The sequence below is a fragment of the Equus caballus genome, chromosome 1 (genome assembly GCF_041296265.1).
Source record: "Equus caballus isolate H_3958 breed thoroughbred chromosome 1, TB-T2T, whole genome shotgun sequence".
Classification (NCBI taxonomy): domain Eukaryota; kingdom Metazoa; phylum Chordata; class Mammalia; order Perissodactyla; family Equidae; genus Equus; species Equus caballus.
This window is the reverse complement of record NC_091684.1, coordinates 57,419,323-57,444,015: the sequence shown is the minus strand read 5'-3', so window position 1 is coordinate 57,444,015 and position 24,693 is coordinate 57,419,323. Positions and strand designations below refer to the sequence as shown.

The window sequence follows — 24,693 nt, the reverse complement described above, 5'->3', positions numbered from 1 at the left end:
GCTATAAGTTTAAAACCTATTTAGTTTTAAAAACTAAAAACATTTTTAAAAAATACAAACGGAATACCCATTTTAAAATATTATCTTGAAAAGTAAACTTGTGGTTACCTGTCTTAGGAGAAGCACCATTCCTATATCAATCAACCAGGATCATCCAAAGTCCAAATCTCACTGCCTAACTTGTGTCTGCCACAAAAGTAGCACGAAGGAAACATGATACTGCCCCGCCAGAGTAATGATGGGTATTTACAGGGTTCCAGGCAGATCCAGGGGCAGTCATTTAGAACAGATTGCTCTTTCAGATCAGCTTTAATAACTCAGTCTGCACGATGTTCTTAGCCTGGAGGGATGATGGGGGTGTATAATGACTAAGATGACTAGGGAAACAGACTTTCTTTTTTTTTTTTTTTTTTTTTTTTAAACAAAGGCCCTGCTTTACAGCATTTTCCTTTTTTTTAAAAAAAAGGATTTTATTTTTCCTTTTCTCCCCAAAGCCCCCTGGTACATAGTTGTGTATTTTTAGTTGTGGGTCCTTCTAGGTGTGGCCTGTGCGGCGCCGCCTCAGCATGACCTGAGGAGAGGTGCCACATCCGCCAAACCCTGGGCTGCTGAAACTGAGTGCACAAACTTAACCACTCGACCACGGGGCTGGCTGGCCCTGGGAAACAGACTTTCTTAATCTCTCCTTAGACTAGACGAAAAGGATAATATTGATGAAATTTTAAAAGATAAAGCATAAGGAACTCACAAAATATCCATACACAGGATGCATATGACATGTGTAAATATCTGTATTTGACATAAAACTGAGAATGTGGTCAATACATTTATTAAAGTAAATATGGGAAAGCAATAAATTATTATAATACTTAATGTGTGCTCCCTCAACTTTAGGTTAATTAGATTAAGGCTTTACTATGTGGTTTCTGTGAAAACACAATAAGGCTTCCTTTGTGCTTTTGATATGGAGGACATGTTAAAGTTTATGCTTTTCAAAAAGTATTATTTCCAAGAAGAAAATCTGTTCCCAGAATTTTTTAAAGAGCATCTGTGATTGACGGTAAGTTACTGAAGAACCCAAACAATTAGTGTCAAGTACAGTATGTAATCCTGAGGTGTGCAGTTAATCTCCACTTCTCACCACATTAATATAATGATTATATTAACACGCCTATAAATATATCATCCCAGTAGAAATGTTAACATTCCTTAGCTATGTGCTAGGCACTGAGCTGAGCTCTGTAAAGATATTGTGCTTTATTTTATGCATTCCTTCAACAATCTATGAAGCAGGTACTGTCGTAATTTTCATTTTACACAAGGGAACCTGGGGTTTAGAAGAGGTTAAATACTTGCCCAAGGTCACACGACAAGTGAGTGACTGAGCCAGGATCAAACCTAAGGTTGACACTAAGTCTGTGCTTGTAACCACTGCAAATATTTAAATGTTCACATTTCTAAAGTAACCATGAAAAAAAAAGGGTAAAAATGAATATAAAACATACTCTTTTAGTAAGTATTTTAAAGGAATGCCATGTAGAATTTTAAGTTTATAATTTTGCTGACTCAAACCAACCCTGAAATTCTTTCGTATGACTAAAAAGACAAAAGGAAGAGAAAATATAGAAGGAGAAAAGCAAATGCTTTCTGATAGACACTGTCTGCGATCTGTCAAGCTGAGAACCTGAATGGATATGTATATGGAAACATTAGGCATTGATGCTGAAAGGTAGGGCACTGGAGGGCGGTCTGGATGCTTTGACAGACCTATTTTTTTGTTTCTATTTATGATAGTCATTTTGCTGAGACAATTTAAGAGCTTTGTTCTTTTGAAAGTAAATGTAAATGCTTTGGCGTTATTTCTCAGCACATCAACATGGGTCAATAAATTTTTTGCAAGTTAGGGGTAGGAAAATAACAGTTGGAATATTCTCTCTTCATAACGTTAGCACTGGATATCTTAAATGCCAGTATGCCAGGCTCTGGGTGATTCCACTCACATTCTATTTTTGGGCAGCATGGACATCTCAGAAAGCTGAAAACAAAGTTCAGTGTTCTCACGCATGACCCATATAATCACACTAGCAATAATGATGTGAAGGAAAGGATATGGGAATTAACACTTTTTCCCAGTGTACTCTAGGCTGGGAACAGCCTAAGTTATCTCTTATTTAATACTCACAGCAACCCTGGGAGGTATTGCTATTTGCACATTACAAGGAGGAAGCTAAGGCTTAAAGTTTAGCTTTCCCAAACATACCCAACCAGCAAGCTGCATAGCTGGGTGAATTCAAACATAGGCCTTTTAGTTTAAAGTGTATTCTCTTTTTGTTGGCCCCCATTGCCTTCTCATGAAGAGCAATTATGCAGGTTAGTTAAAAAATTGGAACTTACCCAAAGGAGGAAATTCACCATTATTTTCATATGTGTGGATGGGCAAAGAGTTATTAAAGCGATTGCTTTGATTTAAGGGACTTGGTGTTTAACAGAAGCAAGAAGAGAACAGAAAAACAGGATATGACTGAGTCTAGGGCTGCTTTCTCAAAGGAGACTCAGTACAATTAGTTGACTGAAATGGCAAGGGCTGACACACGTTTCTGAGAATTTATCATCTTATCACATGACATTTATCATGAAATTAGTAAATGTTGAATGGAAGCAACTTGTTGCCAAGGTGGGAATAGTACAAAGGAAGAGTTTGGGAAATAAAAACCACGGAAAATTTAAGGAGAATTTGTATTTTATATCTCTATCCAAGTTCACATTTTTATTTTCTTATGGATCTATCCATTTGGTGTTTTCTCGCTTTAGCAAACTTTTTATCAAATAAAGACAGCAAACTTTAACGTAGGAAGACTTGGAAAACCCTTTTTGTTTTGCCTTTTCATTCATTCTGCTCATCATCCAATTGCACTTCATTCCAAACTGAGAACGGATGAGTTAAAACCTAAACAAAGTCTCCTGTTAATATCTTAGAGATCCTCTCCTTTCATCTTCAAGCCTAGACAATAAGCTTTAATTCAAAATGTAGGTAGTAATGTCAATAAAAGGGGTAAGTAAACATACAATGTCACAGAGAAGTTACACACAAGAATTTACCACAGTGTAAACTGAGCTGGGGATAAATCTATTTGCAGACAGTCCACTGGACTGGCAACATTGTGCGAATTACAACAAAGAATAAGAAAAGTCTTGGTTTAATCAGAAATGTCATCATTTTGATCCAATAAATTATAAACAACCTTTCTGATCTTACCTGCCACTCTTCTATACAAATTCTTGTCTCAAAAAGTTCCACCAAAAGTCGCTTGCCTTCTCTTTCCTCCCCGCCTTTGTTCACTGTTTCTTCCAATTATTATGTAATTAAACAACTAGTGGTTGCAACATTTCTTATATTGCTGAATTAAACTAATTTTTCATTTATGTATTATGCTTTATCTGTTTAACTAGATCAACTCCTTGAGAATCAGAGCCATAAAAAACAATTCTTTATAGGCTACCCACTTACAACCTCAAGGCACGGCACAAAGCAGACACTTAATAAATATTTGTCCATAGCGTGCCATAAAAATGATGTATTAACTGTTGAGGTGTTCTAAATTATTCACTAAATTCAACAAATATTTGCTAAACACTTATTGTGCGTCAGGACAGATCAAATGATTTAAACTCTCAGCAATATTAACTGATTTAACTGTCACTAACGGTTATATCAGTTTAACACTGAAACACTGTTAGTAATCAACTCAGATGAGAAACGGAGCTAAAAATGATTGAACACTCATCGTGCACCAGTCACTGAGTAAGGAACTATATGTGCTTTGGCTCAGTGGAGGCTCACAATGGTTGAGATATTGATACGGGGGACCCATGTTTTTGGAAAAGGCTTGGGGCTGTTTATACACCCACCTTGCCCAAGGGTTCTTCTGTAGGTGCTTCATAAGAAGCACTTTCATAATTTTGCATCCTCCTGAACTGGCTTACTACTATTTTTCCAGCCCACTTTTGCACAATCTTCACTTTACAGCAAGTCCTTGTTTTCTGTCCACCCCACAACATTAGACTCTTTTTTGCTTCCATAGACTGCTTCTCTTGAGTTTTGGACTTCAGGAGCCTACTGCCCATAGCTGAGGGGCAGTCCTATCTACTTTCATGCCCTCGATTTTGGGATTCCAGCTCAAGTCACAGACTGAGCTCCCTGTTTTCCCAGAAATCAAGAGTACACTTAAACCACATAAAACATTTTTAAATTTAGATCATGATTTCAACTATTTGTGAATGACTCCAATTGGACTTCCTGAAAGGTAGATAGCCAGAATGAATTAGTTAGCTCTCTGATTGATCCTAGCTGACTCAGCCCAGTGTCCATATCAACGAAGCTTTGTTGTTCATATTTATTACATGATTTAATTTAATACAACAATCTAGGAAGTATGGGTAGTTATCCCCATTTTATGGAGGATGAAACTGAAACAATTACATGCTACTGTGGTTGTTGCAAATTCAGGGATCTGAAAAAGTCTCAGGAAGTACACCTTGAGGTTGTCTGAGGTATACTATATCATTACCCTCTTTTTATAGAGGAGGAAACTGAAGATCAGAAAAAAAATTTGCACAAGGTCAGAGCTGTGACTCACACCCAGGTCTACATGATGCCAAAGCCCCAGCTCTTCTCTATTACACCACACCCCGCTTTCAGAAGAATTCAGGCCTGTTAGTAATGCTTTTGGGAATCAATACGGAGAAAAACTCAGAAAACGTAGAGTAACAAGAAGATTTCCAGTGATATTGGGATTGTGATGATTTAGTGACTTCTTCCAAAGTCCTTCCAAGTCCTTGGAAATCTGGGTGATTCACTATCTCTGACTGGTCAAAGTAACAGCTTAGAGGATTTGAAGCACAATAAATAATAACCAGTTCTCTCAATGTATCTCTATCTGCAAATTACTAGACATTAGGCATGAGAGACTATATGGTTACTACATTTTAAGTAGACATTTACTTAGCATTTCATCTTTTTGAAGTTGTTTACAATCACGTATTGGTTATTATGCTCCAGTAAAACAATAGCAAAAAGAAAACAACACTACTGCCCTTGAATTTGGTCTTTATTAAGATGATTTTGTATATAGGACAATTAAGTACTAGAATGGCCATGCTATATGTAAATATAAATCAGCAGTAAAACCCAGATTGCCAAGTTTACATTATTAATTTAGTTTAATAAGAGCTATTTTGGGGAACATCTTAAACTTTATCTCTTACAAAACTGGAGCAATAAATATGTGCCAAATGAGACGTAACAATATGCTTTGAATAACTGAGTATAGATCCAGCTAAAGAAACATAAGGGGGCCAGCTCTGTGGCTGAGTGGTTGGGTTCTCGAGCTCCGTTTTGGCAGCCCAGGGTTCAGATCCTGGGCGTCGACATGACACCGCTCGTTAGGCTGTGTTGAGGCGGCATCCCACACACCACAACTAGAAGGACACACAACTAAAATATACAACTACGTACTGGGGGCTTTGGGGAGAAAAAAAAAAGTAGGAAGAAAAAAGAACAAGATTGGCAACAGTTTTTAGCTCAGGTGCCAATCTCTAAAAAAAAAAAGAAACATAAAAAGTGATTATAGATTACTTTCTATTTCTAGTTGGTAATTATAACAAATACTATTTTACTAAGTCTTAAGAAAACTATTTGTGAGAACTAGATTAGTTTATTTTATTCATTAAAATGATCTAATTGGGGGCTGGCCTGGTGGTGCAGTGGTTGGGTGCTCATGTTCTGCTTTGGCCACCCAGGGTTTGCCAGTTCGGATCCTGGGTGTGCACATGGCACTGCTTGACAAGCCATGCTGTGGCAGGTGGCCCACATATAAAGTAGAGGAAGATGGGCACAGATGTTAGCTCAGGGCCAGCCTTCCTCAGCAAAAAGAGGAAGATTGGCAAATGTTAGCTGAGGGCTAATCTTCCTTTAAAAAAAAAAAAGATCTAATTGCTCATAAACTTTATTTTGAAGGTCATTTATCTCACTGTACTAAAAACTTCCTCCCTAGCTACTGTGGAAAATCTCATAAAACAGAGACCCAGATTTAAAAAAAAATTCTTATCTGCTGTTTAATTTTGAAAGGTAGTGGTGGAAGGAATTCAATCACTATGTTAACAAAAAGAGGCAGCTGGACTGCCTATTTGGTGATCATTCACTACGTTTGTGTTGGGATGAAGTAGTTGGCTGTAAAGTTATTTTATGTGATTCTCTCCTCTATTAATTAGAAAGATAAAGTCAGAAAATGTTCCTAAATTCGGGTAAAGTTTAGCTCAAACAATGAAAAAATAAATGAAGGAGCTGGCCCAGTGGCATAGTGGTTAAGTTTGTGCACTCTGCTTCAGCAGCCCAGGGTTCAAGGGTTCAGATCCTGGGTGTGGACCTACACACTGCTTATCAAGCCATGCTGTGGAGGCATCCCACATACAAAATAGAGGAAGATTGGCATGGATGTTCGCTCAGCGACAATCTTCCCCAAGCAAAAAGAGGAGGATTGGCAAGAGATGTTAGCTCAGGGCCAATCTTCCTCACACACACAAAAAAGATGAGCATAAAAGTCATTGCAAAATCAAGATCTTTAAGTACCTTAAACTCAGAATAATGATGCATATAAATCAAGTTTAAGAAATATCCTTTGCCTCTGTCAGAAACAAATAATAATAACTAGTACAGGAAGATGACTAATTTTAAAGTTGAGACACTGATATTCACCCTGTTTGGTTTGAAAATAGAATTAAAAAATATGTATCAGTAAGATGGCAAAAGAAGAAATCGAACAAACGCTATAGTTAGGCAGAGAGTAATTGTATTTAGAGCTGGATTCCAACTCCACCACTTATGATCAGAGAAGCCTCAGGCAAGTTATTTAATCTCTTTGTACCTCAGTTTCCTCATCTCTAAAATATAGAGAGAATAATAGTACTACCTCATGGGATCGCTGTGAGAATTAAGTGAGTTAATACCCTTAGGACAGTACCTGGCCCCTAGCAAATGGCCAGTGAATGTTATCTTATTATTACCATTCTTATCATAAAAAGATGTGTTTTAAGTAACATCTTTTAATCTGGCTTTGTGAAGTCACAGAGAGTGAAGTATACACAGTTGCACTGAGCTATAAACTCTAAGGAAAGGCCAAAGGCTCAATGGGCCACCTAGACTGATGACTCAGACACAGCAGCAGTTCAGGTTTCCAGACTGATTCAGTCCTTGGCTTCTATCCTGACGCTGACAACAAGAATGCCAATTAGTGCCAAGAGTGATGAGTTTTTCTAGCAGGGGATGCTGTTCATTAGAGATTCAAATCAGACCACTTACATCTTGTATAGAACATGAATAGTGATCAGCTGAGTTCAGATTCAAACCAACGACAGAAGTAAAATGCTTCATATCTGGTTACCATGCTCCTGAACTATCTGCTTCTGAATTCTAAATTCTCAACTCAGCCTCTGCCAAGGGGCTAAACATAGCTAAAGGATTTCAATTATAATTTGATCTGACAACCCAAGTATCAAACAAGCCTTCCTTAGCCAAATAAGTAGAGAGGCGACAAATATTGGAGCAGTATATCCATACTCTATAATATATGCTTTATGACAAGAAAATAAATAATTGAGGGTATTGGTAAATACCTTATTTCTCATCTGTTCTAAAAAAGGATGTCAGCATAAGATCGGTAGTCAACTTAGGTTAACAAAACTACTGTTAAAGTTAAGTGATTTAGAGAGGAGAAGTCTAGGGAAGTGAGGGCTATCTTAGTTTTTCCATGATTCTAAATTGTCTGATAGACTAACGTTGAACTCATATAAACACCACGTGGAATTATATAAAGCAGATTTATAGACTACTAAATAAACACTGCTAATGATAACGATGATGAACAGGGGCAGGAGTCAAATACAAAGAACAGTGATGTTTTAAATCCTATTATTTAAATGCTTTTATGTGTTAACACTGTATTTGAAAAGTGTTTTATTGTTTTTTATTAGCTCTTTCTCATCAGAATCCTGTAAGCAGATCTGTTCTAATACTCATGTTTTACATGTGAGGAAACTGACGTACAGAAAGAACAATTAACCAGTTAGAGTTACCCGGCAACTCAAGACTAAAAAAAATCTGAGTATTAAGAGTTAGTATTTGCATAGATCACTATTTTATTTATCTTCAAGTTTTGATGAACTGTGGCAACACACGGAATGATATGATTTAGGAATTACTAGAAGTATCAGTATCTTTTACTCATCTCTGAATCAAATTCATACCAGAAAAAGGAAATGTCTTACCATAATTCTGTTCTATCTTGACATTGAGAGTAAAGGTGCTAATCAAAACTCTATTTTGCAATTTGATCTCCAGGTAACCTATTCTTTTTTAAAAAACTTATTTATTTTTAATTGTGGTAAAATATACATAACATAAAATTTACCATTTTAACCATTTTTAAGTATACAGTTCTGTGGCATTAAGTACATTCATGTGGTGCAACCACTACAACCTTCCATCTCTAGAACTTTCTTCATCTTGCAAAACTGAAACTATACGCATTAAACAATAACTCCCCATTGCCCTTTACCCCCAACCCCTGGCAACCACCATTCTACTTTCTGTCCTTACGAATTTGACTACGTATAGTTCCAGGTCACCTATTATGAACATTCAAAAATGTTTTGTGTTTTTAAAGAAAGCTTAGGGGAAAATTCCTTAAATTACTCATTTCTCATTAGTCTCTTTAGTAAGATTCTGTAAGGGTTCTACCACATTAGGCTAGTTCTAGCCAGTCTGCGTTTGTAGCACGTGAAATGGCTAGTACGTCAGATGGGAGGCAGGGGCCTCCAGTCTGCAATGTGATTTACGATTAGTTCTCCTACCTTGCCAGTGTCCAGGATACTTCTGCAAAGTACGGCAAGAGTTATTCGCATGTACTGCCTTTCATGTCTCACATCCTTTCACATCTTACATCTTTATACAGTTACAACTGTCACCGACTAGTTGCCCCAGGAACTCAAGGGTGGGTTTGGAAGCATTTAACTGTTTTTCCAAATTGTTTTTTTTTTCCTTTTGTCATGTTAAGGAGATGCAATCACCAACCACCCTGGACCAGATCAGGCTCCACCACAAGAGCTATGCCTGTGACATTTGCTTCATTTTAATGCTAAGATCTCCTCTCCAGGAGGAGCTTAGGCCTTATTAACACAACCTGCAGTGTATGTGGAAGCAGGTTTTCCAACTGAGCCTCCACAAGCGAATGCATACCTCTCCGTTTTGAATATTCATTCCCCATCCAAAATAAAAGGTCCCTGCTTCCCTTTGTTTGGGGAAGCCATGCCTTTGGAAATGATTTCTTATGGTCTCCTATTTGCTGCAAATATACCTTACTTTGTGAGACACCTAATTCTGGTGGAGAGTCTGATTTAACTTGCCAGGCGGGAACCCACTTTGGTTTCAGTAACACAATCACTTACTTTTTTTTCCTTGAAAGTTCTAAAGAACAAGACCTAGTAAGATTATTTCAGGGCAGCATAATTTACATATTAAGAGGGAAATTTTATTCATGATAAAGCTGGCTATGTTTTTATAGCATGGTTTTGTCAAGCATTCTAAGCTGTTTCACAATACTTAAGAGCAAATACAGTGAACCCCAGAAAGTGTGAAAGCACTGGTTCCTAATCTTTTCAAGTACAGGACGCCTTATCTCTTTTTTTGAGGAAGATTAGCCCTGAGCTAACATTTGCTGTCAATCCTCCTCTTTTTGCTCAGGAAGGCTGTCCCTGAGCTAAGATCTGTGCCCATTTTCCTCTACTTTATATGTGGGACGCCTACCACAGCACGGCTTGCCAAGCGGTGCCATGTCCACACCCGGAATCCGAACCAGTGAACCCCTGGCAGCCGAAGTGGAACATGCAAACTTAATTGCTAGACCATTGGGCAGGCCCCAAGATGCCTTTTCACATTAAAAAATGTTGTGGTTCTCCCAAGTGATGATAAATATAATATTTTATCTATTGATTTAGAAAATATATAATGACAAAAAGCAACCATTAATTTAACACTTATTTCTAACAAATTTATGTTTTATTAATTGTAACACTAATAAACAATATGTTTATTCTATTTTCAGATAATGCTTGAGGTACACATGGATTTGTGGACCCTTTACAATTGCTCCATAACCCTTCTAGGGTTCTTTCTTACAAGTTGGAATTCACTCACCTAAGGAAAAAAAGCAGGTTCTAGCTCCAACTCTCTCTCTCATTAGCTATATGACCTTGAGCAAATCATTCCGTATATTGTTAATTCATCTTTTCAGTTACTGAAAAGCGAGGAAAATGTTTGTTTTGCTTACTTCAGGAGATTACAATGAGTATAAAACTTAGATAATATTTAAGGAATTTAAAAGTCTAAATATGATATATAAAACATAAAACCTTTGAAAGTGCTGTATAAATAAGAAAGAATTTCATATTACAGGAAACACATGGAGGCATCAGCAGAGCTCCTCTAACGCTCTGAAAATTAAAATAGAAAAATCAACTTACAGTGACTAATGTATGCAAATTTAGGCACCTTAAGAAAAGAACAACTGTCATTCCAACATACTAATAAAGATGTTCATAAAGAACTACTTGTGATAGCAAAAAATTGGAAACAACATACTTTTTTTTAAAAGATTTTATTTTTCCTTTTTCTCCCCAAACGGCCCCCCCCCCCCCCCCCCCCCCCCCCCCGGTACATACATAGTTCTGTATTTCTAGTTGTGGGTCCTTCTAGTTGTGGCATGTGGGACACTGCCTCAACACGGCCTGATGAGCGATGCCACATCCGTGCCCAGGATCCCAACCTGTGAAACCCAGGGCCACCGAAGCGGAGCGTGCAAACTTAACCACTCGGCCATGGGGCCAGCCCCACAACATACTTTTTTTTAACATGGAAAGATAATTATGATATATAAAAATTTTTAAAAGTCTTCAAACAGAATTTATAATATGTTTTATTTTTTTAAGTTGTGGAGTACAATGGTTTTAACAATGATTATATCTAGGTAGTGGAATTATGGGAGATTTTTCTTTTTTCTTAGTTGTACTTTTTATTTTTATTTATTTATTTTTGAGGAAGATTAGCTCTGAGCTAACATCCACCACCAATTCTCCTCTTTTTGCTGAAGAAGATTGACACAGAGCTAATATCTGTGCCCATCTTCCTCTATCTTATATGTGGGACACCTGCCATAGCATGACTTGATGAGCAGAGTGTATGTCTGCGCCTGGGATCTGAACCAGCAAACCCTGGGCCACCGAAGTGGAGGGTGCAAACTAACCACTGTGCCACTGGGCTGGCCCCTTAGCCGTGCTTTTTAAAAACTTCTAAAAAGAGTATATTATACTTATAAACAGAAAAAGATAGTAAAATTCTCCCTGCAAGGCAAAAAAAAAAAGAAAGCTTCAAGGACACCAGAAGAAGAAAGAGCAAAATTTGGCTATACCCTAACTGATAGTATCTATCTACCTATCTATCAAATATATGTATGTATCTATATACAATGTTTGTGCCTATATCTGTATCTACGTCTACCTCTATATCTATATCTGAGGCAGTAATCAGAATGACAAACAGGAAAGGGAAATCAAAAAATCAGTGGTGTTCATCTAAGAGAGCCCATATTGCATCCTCATGGTGGTGCTGAGAGCCCCAGGTCAACACTGCCAGAGGCCATGACCAATTACCTGCCTTGCTTCAATCCATGTTCATGCAGCAGCATTCTGATTTCAATTTCATTTTTTAAAAAATAGATTTCCTTGTAGAGAAAAAATAAGTTGATAAAATAATATGACATTTGGTTTGCTCTAACGCCATCTTTCTCACTGTAAATTAACAGATTGGAATTGTGGATGCTGCGTTACTCTCTTGGGAGTTTGGTTAATGTAAGAACTCTGCTAAAGGACTGGGTCATTGTGAGAATTTTTGAAAAACAGCTTAGGTTTTTGAGCTTGAACAGCTGAAGACTAGATGATGGAAGCTGGTGATTTCATCAAGGTAATTACAAGCTGCAAGATCTTATGACAGTTAACCAACTGGTCTTCCCTAAGAAGCAATCCTGTAATTCAATGTGTGACCTTTAGCATGAAATAAATATAAGGCAGGTGTGTCTTGGAGAACTTGCCATGAGATATTTCCACAGTATGAACAATGGAGATGGCATTTTAGCTATGATCCAGCATATATCATTCTTAGTCTGGAGTTGTAGATAAACTGAGGACCAGAGAAAATAATTCAGTTACCCAAAATTGTGGTTGATATTAGCTCGAACTTGAAATTATAATTGATGTCTCCTAGTCCAGCATATGATACTATTCTCTACAGCCTTCGTGAAATAATAGCACAGCTGTAAAGTGTGCATATCCATGATTGTATCTCTCTTCTCTGCTTTAATAAATATTTATTGAGTAACTAGTATGTTCCAAGCACTCTGCTAGGTTAACATTTTCTTTAAATCTGCTCTGTACATTTTGTGTGTGTGTGTGGGGAGGAGATTGTTGCTGAGCTAACATCTGTGCCAATCTTCCTCTATTTTATGTGGGATGCTGCCACAGCATGGCTTGACGAGCGGTGCTAGATCCGTGCCTGGGATCTGAACCTGCAAACCCTGGGCTGCCAAAGTGGAGCATGTGAACTTAACCACTACGCCATCAGGCTGGCCCCTCCTCTGTATGTTTTATAATGTGAGTAAATGTTTGACATTGGAAGTAGGGTGGAGGAAAATATGGCTGTTTACTAAGAACCTAATACCTGCCAGGAACTGCTCTAGACACATTACATCTTATTTCATTTATTGTTCACTAAAATCTAAGGATATGTACCATAGAAGTTCTCTAATGATATCCTACACAGATGTACTTCACTCCATTGGGTCATACCCAAGATTAAATCCATTAAGATTAAAAATCATTATTATTGAAAAGCATTTATTAATCATATAATTATATATAGCACTGACATGGCATCATAATTGAATAATCTTAGAGTAATGGGTTATTAATGCTCACTTAAAACGCAGACTGTAGGCAATGACAGTTCCCCTTTAGGATGAATCAACAGTTAATACTGCTAATAGAAGAGGTTTCTCTTATCTCTTTCTACACACTTAAGTATTCCCCTAAAATTTTTTTTTTAAAAAAACCTCACAAAAGATCATATATTGTGTGATATGCCCAGTATAGGCAAATCTATAGGAACAGAAAGTAGATTCATGGCTGCCTAGGGCTGTGGGTGAGGGGAGTGTTGGAGGAAAAGAGGGGTGACTACTATTTGGTATGGGTTTTTTGTGGGGAAGGTGATGAAATGTTCTAAAACTGATTGTGGCATCAGTAGCAAACCTCCATAAATATAGTAAAAACCACTGAAGTGTACACTTTATTTATTTATGTTTTTATTTTTCAGGGAAAGATTCACCCTGAGCTAACATCTCTTGCCAATCTTCCTCTTTTTTTTCCTCCCCAAAGCTCCAGTGCTCGGTTGTATATCCTGGTTGTAAGTCCTTCTAGTTCTTCTATGTGGGCTGCTGCCACAGCATGTCTACTGACAAATGGGTAGTGTGGTTCTGCGAATGGGAAGTGAACCCGGGCTGCTGAATCAGTGAGCACTGAACTTTAACCACCAGGCCATCAGGGCTGGCTCTGAATTGTAGACTTTAAATAGGTGAATTGTATGGTGTGTGAATTGCATCTCAACACAGCTGTAATTTTTATGAAGTTTTGAATTTCTGCTGACCGAATGCACAGTCCCTTCAGATCAACCCTGTGAGACACCCTCTTCACAGCACTGGAGGGTTTTACCATTAACGAGTTGTAACTTCAAAAAGCAATAGGTAATATAAAAATGAATTCCAGTACAGAAGACAGGAACTTAGAGAAACCATGGAGAGTGATAGATAAATACCCCAACTGGGAATAACTCATGTGCATGGCAAAATAAATCACCGGTCTAGTTCTTTATGAAACAATAATACTGAGAAAATCCTGCCCCCTCCAGGATTCTGTTGTCTGTCTTCAACAACTCTGTACTTCACCCATGAAAAAAGCACACTGTTGCCCATTGAGTCCTAATTATGTTATCTCTAATCTTTCTTTTTTGGCTCTGCAGTATCTTATCCATTTTTTTATGTCACTTGGAGGTACCCTTTCCTCATTCCTCTTCCACATGGTTTTGCAATTTTCTAGGACAGCCTCCTCCTTTTACTCGAACACTTGGGAAAAAAATAAAACAAAACAGTACCTATACACCCAGAGATCCCCAATTCAACAAGGTGAAAAGGGGTGGTTCAGATGAATATCTTGAGTGAGGATGGACATAAAATTGCTCTCTTAATCATTAGATACCTCGTTACTAGGCAATATTAAATCTTTCAATCATCCGGACATCCCCTAAAGAAATCTCTTGCTTTATCTCCCAAGGGGAGTTCTGGGGGAGGGCCTTACCTGGCACGAACTGCAGTGGAGCTCCACAGACTAAGGAGAGTTCCCCCGGGGCTCCCGGCCCCTCACCTTGCTTGTTGAGGGCAGGGAAAACTGCCGTGGCTTTCCCTTCCTGGGCTTGCCCATCTTGCTAATTTTAGGCTGCTTCCTCATGTGGCTGCCATGGGTATCAGAGCATGTGGCTCCCCTCGGAGGAGCTATTTTCTCCTGTGAGTCTCACTTGTTTGTTTCCAACGTCTCTTCCTTCACTCTCCCCTCCCCACTTCTGTGGGGTTGAGCTATTTCATAGTATTAAGTAAAATATCTTTCAGAATTATGCTTATTCTAATCTGAATTTATTTCTGAATCCAAGGGACCAAGAAAAAGTTGTTGTACTTTCCAGTAGCCAGATTTCCAAATCATGTTTATCTAGCAAATGTTTACTAGGTTTCTACTGTGGATAAGACGTTGCTTTAGGTCACAGGGATGCAATGATGAGCAAAACAAATGTGTATTTCACTGATGTGATCTTGATAACACAGGTTTATCAAACTTCCACTGTGTTCTGTGCTCTCTGTTAGGCCCTGAGATCAATAAGGTAGAGCCCCTGTCCTCAAACAGCTCACAAGATATTTCAATATACATAGAGATTCAAAGAGGCAAGGCTTACAAATTCCTGTTGAGATTTAGTTTTGACATAATGAATGGATTCACTCATTTAATCAGTAAAAATGAACTTTACATTATTCTAAGAACATAGTACTCTTGTAGGCATTGAAATGATAAAGAAAAAAAAGTATAAGGCCCCAGTGGCCAAGTGGTTAAAGTTCTGCATGCTCCATTTTGGCGGCCCATGGTTTACAGGCTCGGATTCTGGATGCGGACATAGTCCGCTCATTAGCCCTGCTGTGGCGGTGTCCCACATGCAAAGTAGAGGAAGATTGGCACAGATGTTAGCTCAGGGCTAATCTTCCTCAAGCCAAAAAAGAGGAAGATTGGCAATGGATGTTAGCTCAGGGCAAATCTTCCTCACAAAACAAAATAAAACAAAACAGAACAAACAAAAAAGTATAATACAGATCCCTCCCTTAGAAAGATTATAATCTAAACAAGGAACAATTGCTCATTTGACAAGTATTTAATGAATACTTATTGTATACATGTTCACAGTTTTCTCCACTGAGGGCTTCTTAATTATCTTTTTTCTCTAAAGATATTGTTTTGAAAGATTTCGTACAATAAATAACATTTTCCAACAATTTATTTCTCATATTTTATTATTCAATAAATAACATTTTCTAATGATTTATTTCTCATATTTTATTCAATAAATAACATTTTCTAACAATTTGTTTCTCATATTTTATTATTCCAAGATAAAAATTTTTCCAAGTATAACTTCTGACTAATATGAAGCAATTTGCATTTGTTCATTCTTGGGGATATAAGTTCCTAACCTTAAGTTAGCAGTCTGGTGAGGGAGGAGACAGGCAATTGATTATGCTGTAGTGTGGCAAGTTCTACAACAGAGGATGGCACCAGAGACGAGGGAGCCTCCCAACTGGCACAGACAGGACAACTCTTCATAAAGAAAGTGCTACCTGAACTGAGTCTTGGAAAATGATAATCTCACTATGTTGAAGGAACTACATGAAAATGTAGGAAGGTGTGAGAAAGTGTATTTCATAGCTCATAAAATAAAGATAAGGTGTGATTTGGAGGATGTGGCAGGGATGAGTTTGCAGGGGAGGATAAAAACTTAATTATGTAGGATGTTGAATGCCTAGATGACAAAGATTTTAAAGAGATATGATCAAATTTACACTTTAGAAAGATCACCCCCGTGGCTGTGTGGATGGACCAAAGAGCCAAGACTATAGGTGGTCCACAGGCTGTGGCAGAGGCTCAGGCTGGAATTGATGATAGTTGGAACTGAGGAGTGATAGGAGGGCTGAAAGGTTAAATAATTACGGTCACAAAGCAAAGAAATTTTGTCTTCATATGTTATGGGCATAATCAAACAAATTGCTTATTAACTTAAAGGATATAAATATTCAAACCCAGTAGACAAGTTGGGTATGCTAATCAGCGTCTCAAGGCTCTCCTGTATATCCTCCTGAGCATTGTGCTCTTCTATGGAGCCAGAGGGTTTGAAGAACCTGGAGAAGTCATTCCAGGTGGTAAAAACACAGATGAAGGCATCAATACAACAAGACACATCTGAATATATTCAACTTAAGATTTTTTGAGGTGATGGAGTTGTTAATTAATCTTATTGTGATAATTATTTCACAATACGTATGTGTATCAAATCATCACATTGTACATCTTAAACTTACACAATGTTATATGTCAGTTATATCTCAATAAGGCTGAGAAAAAATTTTTATTCAGCTTGAACAGTGTAAGACTGAACATATCCATTATTTATCCATATTTGTGGATAATTGGCTCTGTAGGTTCATGGACTGAGCATGTCTTCTATGTGAACATAACTAAGTTCCCCAATACTTAGAAAGAGGTCCTTAGCACCTTGCCAAGTAAAGACAGGTTATGAAGCTCCAAGATCCACGGGGTAAACTTACACTGATCACTATGTGTGTACGATATACTTGGCGGAATGGAAAAATATCAGAATGAAGTTCAGTAAGTTGCTAGCAGTGTGGATCTCCTGGGGTGATATTTCTGATAGTTATTTTCTTCCTTATATTTTACTGAACTGTTTAAACTATTAACAATAAGTATTAATATTTTAAAATAAAAGCTATTTTAATTTTTTAAAATGAGAATTTTCCATACTAAACAAATTTAAATTTAAAATAGAAGAGTCTTACATTAAATAAAAGAAACTATCTTATCCAGTCTATTTGTAACTAAGTTAGAGAAGGATGATAAGATGTGTCACTCTTATCATAGATTAATTCAGTGGATAATTATATTCTCCGACAATGCAGTTTTTTTTTTTTAAAAGATGTTTTCCACACTCAGAACAATTCTAACATTCACCGTTCCACAGAATTTCTATTTCACTATCAACACTATCAGAGCTTGTGAATGGGAGTAGTTTGAAAGCTGCTTTTGGAAGTTAGCTTGCTGGGTAATGCTTCCTTTCAAAGACTGAACAGATGAAATTGTTGGTTGTTTCTTGAAAGTGAACAGCACACAACACTTCAATTCACCTCTTAATATCCCTATGTTTCCAAAGAGTAATCACCCTTCTCCACTTTTTTAAGGAAAACAGTAGCTTGAACTGCATGGCATTTTTCTTGGGCAAACATTTCTGTCATTTTAATATGGTTAAACTGTTTTTAGGCAATGTGGAGGTGGCAACTATAATTTGTCTTCCAGGAACACTCTGTCCTTCCTAGTCACTACTGCTCAACTGTTCCCTCAGGCTATCAGATCTTATGTTGAGACTATAAGGATACATTTTTGAACTCTAATGAAAATCTGTCCATTCCAATGTCTAGGTTTTATTTATTTCTGGACACCAGCTATTATGACAATCTTTTTCATTTTTCCAAAAGAAAGCATGAGTAGCAGTACACATTTTAAAAAAATTTGCAATCAATGTGTATAAAAGTTATATATATGCTGACAGCAACCAACAGTTGGTTCTAGAGTACATAAGGAGTTCTGTCAGGGGGCAGAGTTTGAAAAGCTTTTCCATCTCCTTACCTTTGTGGTCCTCTGTGCTGCTTTCATAAGATTTTTAACGCTTAAGAATCTGAAATGTGTTGTCAGTTCCTCTTACAAAAAGTGGTAATCAAATAAGATGCAAGGCTGTTTCTTTTATACCATTACTTGGAAAGTTATTAATAAAGGATTCAATAGATGAAAACAATCATGCTGTGGCTAATTTTCTATTCAAAGAAATAGTACTGTTAATTTGACAAAGACCTGTAGTACAATTTGTTTTAGTTCTGATCCTATTTGAGGGCAGCGAGGCATGCCACTTAAAAATATACATATATAATATATGTATGTATATATGTATGTGTGTGCATATATATATGTTTGTTTATACATATATATATATACATATATATATATATATATATATATATACATACTCTAATCTCATCCTTTGACTTGATGAAGGATATATTGCTGATTTGGGTTGGTAAGAGACATGGCACAAGGAACAACCTAAAGCGAACTTCCCAGATTTCATATTTCTGACAGCTAAATTAGAACTTTGCAACCTAAAATATCTTTATAAGACCCTTCAAAACGAGTAGCAACAAAATAGTTCAATTTACTACCCAGAAGTTTGACTGTTAAGCTCTAATAGTTGAGATTCCTCCTCTTTATTGCTATTTTGATTATTTTCTTTAAAAGAAAAACACATATACTTAAAACATTCATATAAGTATAGATCTCTCACTTCATACTATATTGCTTTGATGATGCTTATTATTAATTAGAACTCATAGAATCCTTATCTTATGATTGCTGTGGGATAAAATTAATCTTAAAGCATAGTTTATCATACGGTTAAGTTCTCGTTTTAAAAACTTTTATTCCTTACTGCCACAACACCCTCCCCCCTCGCCCCCGCCCCGACATTTTGATCACTTTCTCTATTCAGAAAGTGTAGGAATCACTTTCTGGAGGAATCACACTGTAATTTCAAAGGCATGAACACATCCCCACATACTGGTGAAGGGCCACATTACATGTGATTTTTCAGGCTTATGCCTATTTGACTGCCCGATGAATTCCTGTAATTAGGGGATGGAAAGCAAACATAAAGAAATTATAGAGTTATAAAAAGAGAGCATTAAAAAGATGTTTCAGGTATTCGTAATATGAACAGTACTATTGTTTCACACTGGAATACTGAGAAGGAAATTGAAGCCAGAATGAAAATTTGGAGCAGGAAAGGAGGTTAGCATAATTACAAGAATAAAAGTTGAGAAGGATTCTATAATAAATATACAGAATTATTATTCTTTATGTTGTAGATTAAATGGCATTTATCATAACATATATCATCAATAAAATTGTTTTGCTTGCATCTATTAAAAAAAGAGCCAAATTTTCTTCTGTGCTTTCTCATTTATGTGGCAGAAGAGAGTTTTTTCTGCCATCTCACTCACTTCTGGGCTAGGCTCACAGCCACCTAGGATAACAGATAAAGGACGTTTTATAATGCAATTTAAAAGGAAAAAAAAGTTATGGCTGAATTGTATCCTCCCAAATTCATATGCTAAAGTCCTAACCTCCAGTACCTTAGAATATGACTGTATTTGGAGACAGGGCTTTAAAGAGGTAAGTAAGGTAAAATGAGGTTTAATGGGTGGGCCTCAACCCAATTTGCCTGGTGTCCTTAGAAGAAAAGATGAGGACATGAGAACACACAGACCAAGGAGTGGCCATGTGAACACCCAGGGAGAAGGTGGTCACCTGCAAGCCAAAGAGAGACGCCTCAGAAGAAAACAAACCTGTGAACACCTTCATACCTGACTTCTAGCGTCCAGAACTGTGAGAGAATACATTTCTGTTGTTTAAGCCATCCAGTCTATGGTATTTTGTTACGGCAGCCCTATCAAACTAATACAGAAACACACTCTGGATTTTTCAAACTTAAGGTCAAAACAGAAGACTTGATTTTTTTCTAGTCAAAAGGTTTCCTAGTCTTCCACCCAGTTCCCTCACCAGTCATTCTCATCTCTGCAAATGCCCTCAAGTCAGAAAACTACCAGTGACTCATCATTCCTCCCATTCTCTGATCCCCTGCAAGCCGTCCGTCACAACCCTGTTAATGCTATCCTCAAAGTATGTTTTGAATCTACCTTCCTCACTTTATCACAACCACCTTAGTTCCCACTACTAGATCTCCCATTTAGACTATTGCAAAAGCCTCCTAAATCACCTAACTTCCTCCATTTTCACCCTCCTCTAATTCAGCAATCCTGTCCAGTTCAGCTGCAAAAGTAATTGCTTTCTTAACGCATATAATCATTACTCCCCTCTCCTGGCTAAAACTCTTGAGGTACTTAGAATAAAACTCCTTAATGTGACCTACTTGATCTACACTCTGACTGCCTATCACCAAACATAGCTAGTGCCTTGTGCTCCATCTACATTAATTTTCTTTCAGTTCCTGGAAAATGCCAAGTTCTTTTCTGCCTCAAGGGCTTCACTTTGCTCCCTCTATCTAGAATGTTTTCTTGTCCCTCTATAGGGTTCGAGCCACCTCTGTTTTCAGTTTTAACAGCAACTTCTCCGTTGAGGCCTTCACTGTCCATTTTATTTCAAAGACTTACTCTATTATTCTCTACCCCTTGTTTGTTTGCTTAGTACTTATTACAATTTGAAATACTTTTATTTGCCTGCCTACTTGTTTTTTTCCTATCTCTACTACTAGAATTGGGAAGGCAGAACAGAATAGGTGTTCACTAAAAATGTGTTGAAGCATCTTGTAAAAGATCTGACTGCCTTGTGTACATTTCAAGCTGAAGTCATAATGCTACATTAAAGACCAAGGAGAAGAAATGACCATAGAGCCTGTAGGAAGCCAAGAAAAGAGAAGAACTCTCCAGATGGAGGGACTCACTGAGGGACTGAAGAAAATGTGGTTGTGCAATTGCTTCACTGAAGGCTCTAACCTTGGAAAGCAGGAGTGCGTAAAAGGACTAGAAGTGTTTTTTCCAGTTGTCCATTCAAGGTGGAATCTATGATTTGGTGGCAATTGGTGACAAATTCTTTTGGACAATACCATCTTGTCCTTTAAAAGTTAACAATAAAGAGATTAACCTTGCCACACATCCCATTTTCCTGTTGTTGGAACTTCAGTTGTTTTTAAGTTTTGCTATTGGAAATAACATCACAATAAGAATCTTTGTATATGATTTTATTTGCCTGCCTCTTTGTTTTTATCTATCTCTCCTACAAGAATTTGGAGAGTGGCACATAGTAGGCGCTCAATAAACGTTTGTCAAATGCATCTTTTATTTCCTTAGGACCCAGTCCAGAAGTCATATAACACGGGTAAATAGTTTAGTGTAATGTCTTACAATAAATATTGCTATTATTATGAACTATTGTTAAGTGAAGTTCACTGGCTCTTGAAACACATTTCCAAATTTATTTATAAAAAGGTTGTGATAGTTTACAGTGCTGCCAGCACCATTAACTAATTAATTCAATGAATAATTTTTGAGTGCATGCTGTAGGCCAGGAACTGTTCAAGATATTGGGGAATAGAGCACTGAGCAAAACAGACAAAATCCCAGCCTTTATGGAGTTTTCATTCTAGTGGAGGAGACAAATAGTTATCTCTCTATCTATATAATACATATTTAGATTGTATATAATTGGTCATCTATTTTTATCTACATATGGCATATGCAATATAATAAATATAATATTATACATTTAGGTATTATACCATAAAATATCAGGTAGTGATAATGGTTATGAAAGAAAATGAAGCAGAATAAGATTACAGAGAGTGAGTGGGTGGTTTTTTGGATAGGGTGGTCAGGGAAGACTGGTGAGGTGACATGAGGAGAGACTTGAATGAAGTGAGGTGAGGTCCAGCACAAGCAGTATGGCCGGATGGAAGGGAGCAAGGGGAAGAGTGGAACAGAATGAATACCTGTTTTAGTGGCCTCTCAACAGTCTGCGCGTAATCTTTTTTAAATGAAAATAACACAATACGTAAAAAATATTTTACTTTTGTTCTAAATTAAAATTGTATCATCATTGGTGATATGGACTGTTTTCACAAATGTTCTTTTGTGACGTATTGCAGGAGAGATAATATTAGTAATATTAAAAGCTCACATTTATGAGACACTGACATGTATAAGGCACTGTACGCGTCATCTAAGTCCTCACAACAACCCAGTGAGATATGGATTATTAACACCCCTCATTTATAGAAACTGTGACTGAGAAGTAATTTTCTGTAAAACAGACTATTATAAGTGTCTGTAGGTGTCTTTGGCAGGATAGAAGGACAGAGGTTTGAGGTAGCCTCTAGGTTCAGGCTCTGAATGCAGACAAACCAGCACTAGAGGTCACACTCCTCATCAATATCTCACGCTGCTTTTCTACAACAAATTTACATTATCCCAATAACCCTTTGATCCTATACTTGTCTCAGATTAAAGATAATCACAGACTATTTTCTAAGATCTTGCACTTTAGTTTCATAGGTTTATAAGGTTAAAAGGAACATCTAGAAATGTCCATTCCACTTTCTACAAGCAAGACCTATCTTTAAAAATATTCCAGGGAGAGATGCATCCATTTGGCAGAGACAGCTGTCCACCAATTCAGGCTTTCTCTTTGATAGCATAAAGTACTACCTGGGAACTCAGACAGGGATTGTGTTTCCCACGCCCCTTGCATCTAGGTGTGCAGTTCTTGCTAATGTTCTATGTGTGGAAGCGATATGTGGCACCTCCAATCAAGGGTTTTAAGAAGTTTCCCATGGCCGCATTTCACCAGGTTCCTGGAAATCAGTTTCATTCATTAGGAACACCCAAATGGACTGTTAAAAAGGTAAAAAATACACTTCTATTATGTTAAGCCACTCATATTTTACTGTTGGTTACAGCAAGCACATATCTTAAAGATCCCAAACCCCATAACTTTCCCTTTAATCATATATTCTGAGGCATCAAGTCCTTAATGTCAAAAGACAACAAAAGTCCTACAAGGGCAATGAAACTATCAAAATAAGAATAAAGTATGTTCTGTGGGCATTCCCACCACTCCCAATATTGAAATTATGCTTTTCTTGCTTAAGCACCTTGTCATTTTTACCGTAAATTTTGTAACATACTGTTGTAGGTTGAACTGGGTTCCTCAAAGAGAGATGTTGAAGTCCTAACCTCCAGTATCTGAGAATATGATCTTATTTGGAAACAGGGTCTTCGCAGATGTAATCCAGCTAAAAAGGGTCATAATGTATTAGGATGGGCCTTAATCCAATGACTAGAGTCCTTGTAAGAGGGAAACTTGGACACATAGGAGGGTTCACCATATGGAGATGGAAGCAGAGATGAGAGTGATGCATCTACAAGCCAAGGAATGCCAAGGATTGTAGCCACCACCAGAAACTTGGAGAGAAATACAGAAGAGATTCTCCATCTGAGAACCCAAGAGGAATCCAATCTTGCTGCCACTTTCAGACGTCTGGCCTCCATAACTGTGAGGCAATAAATTTCTGTTGTTTCAAGCCATCCAATTTGCGGTATTGTGTTATGACAGCCAGAGGAAACGAATACACATACTTACACACATTCTAGCACAGACACTCCCTAATCTGAAATATATTTTTCAATGAGATAAAGAAACATAGCTCATTGTGGAATGTCTTTCTAGGTTCTCAACATTTACCGCGAAGTCACAGTTTCTAGCAAAGTCTAACATAACACTTCAAGAGTGCTTTGTTTCAAGTTTTCCTATTTTTCAAGAGATTGTGTTAAGAAGACTGGCCTAGGAAATCTGGACTTCATTTTTATGGAGCAGGGACTCCAGCCATACGCGTTATTTGATTTTCTCTGAATAAAGGAGGCCCTGCCATGTAAGTTTATCTTCCAGAGAGAGTGCAGAAAGTGATGGCAGCCATCACTCTATCAGGAGCCTGAACCGATGGTGCCGACATTTAATGCCAGTAGGTTCAGTCATCCCTATGAATATACCTGGCGTCCTAGGATTAGCTCCAGTTGAGCCTAAGGGATAAAATAAAAGGCGTCACTCGCCTTTACACACATATTTCTGATGTATTATTTACAAATTCTCCTTGGAAAAAGGTAAGATAAAATAATAAAGAGACCGGAACCTACGAGCAGAAAGACAACCAAACCAAAACACGAAGAGATTTCCTTCGCTAAAAGGCCCTTGTACACGCTAAAGCGTTGTTACAAGACACGCCGAATACCTCCGCTCTTCTTCGCAAACTCCAACTTCTGGATTTGGCATTTTCCTCTGAAAACAACGCACAGCGTCACACTGCGCAGGCGCCCGGGTCGGGGTTGGGGTCGGGGTGCGGGGGGGTGCCCTGGGAGGATTCTGGCGCAGGCGCGTGGGCAGGGAAGTGAGCAAGCTGGCGCGCGTGCTCCGCGGTTCACTTCCGGCCCACCCTCCCCCTCCCCCGCATAGGCACCTCCCCCTCTCCCTCTCCTACCCAGTCTTTCCCCCAGCTCTCCCCACCCTTCGTGCTCTCCGCCCCGCTCGCCTCCTGTC

At 37.8% G+C, this 24,693-nt stretch overlaps 1 protein-coding gene across 7 annotated transcripts in view; it reads right to left on the bottom strand.

Annotated features, from left to right (window-relative positions):
• The window catches only part of MYPN (myopalladin), a 102,297-nt gene extending 87,580 nt beyond the window's left edge, over positions 1 to 14,717 (bottom strand). For 2 of the 7 annotated variants that reach the window (XR_011422810.1, XM_070225954.1), the window contains exon 1: positions 14,512 to 14,717. The gene's annotated coding sequence lies outside the window, so the exon portion shown is untranslated. Of the gene's footprint in view, positions 1 to 108; positions 341 to 3,256; positions 3,607 to 14,511 lie in introns of those variants that run through there. The other 5 variants (XM_070225960.1, XM_014733228.3, XM_070225965.1 and 2 more) reach the window with 5 other exon arrangements.
• Positions 14,718 to 24,693: the final 9,976 nt, after the last annotated feature.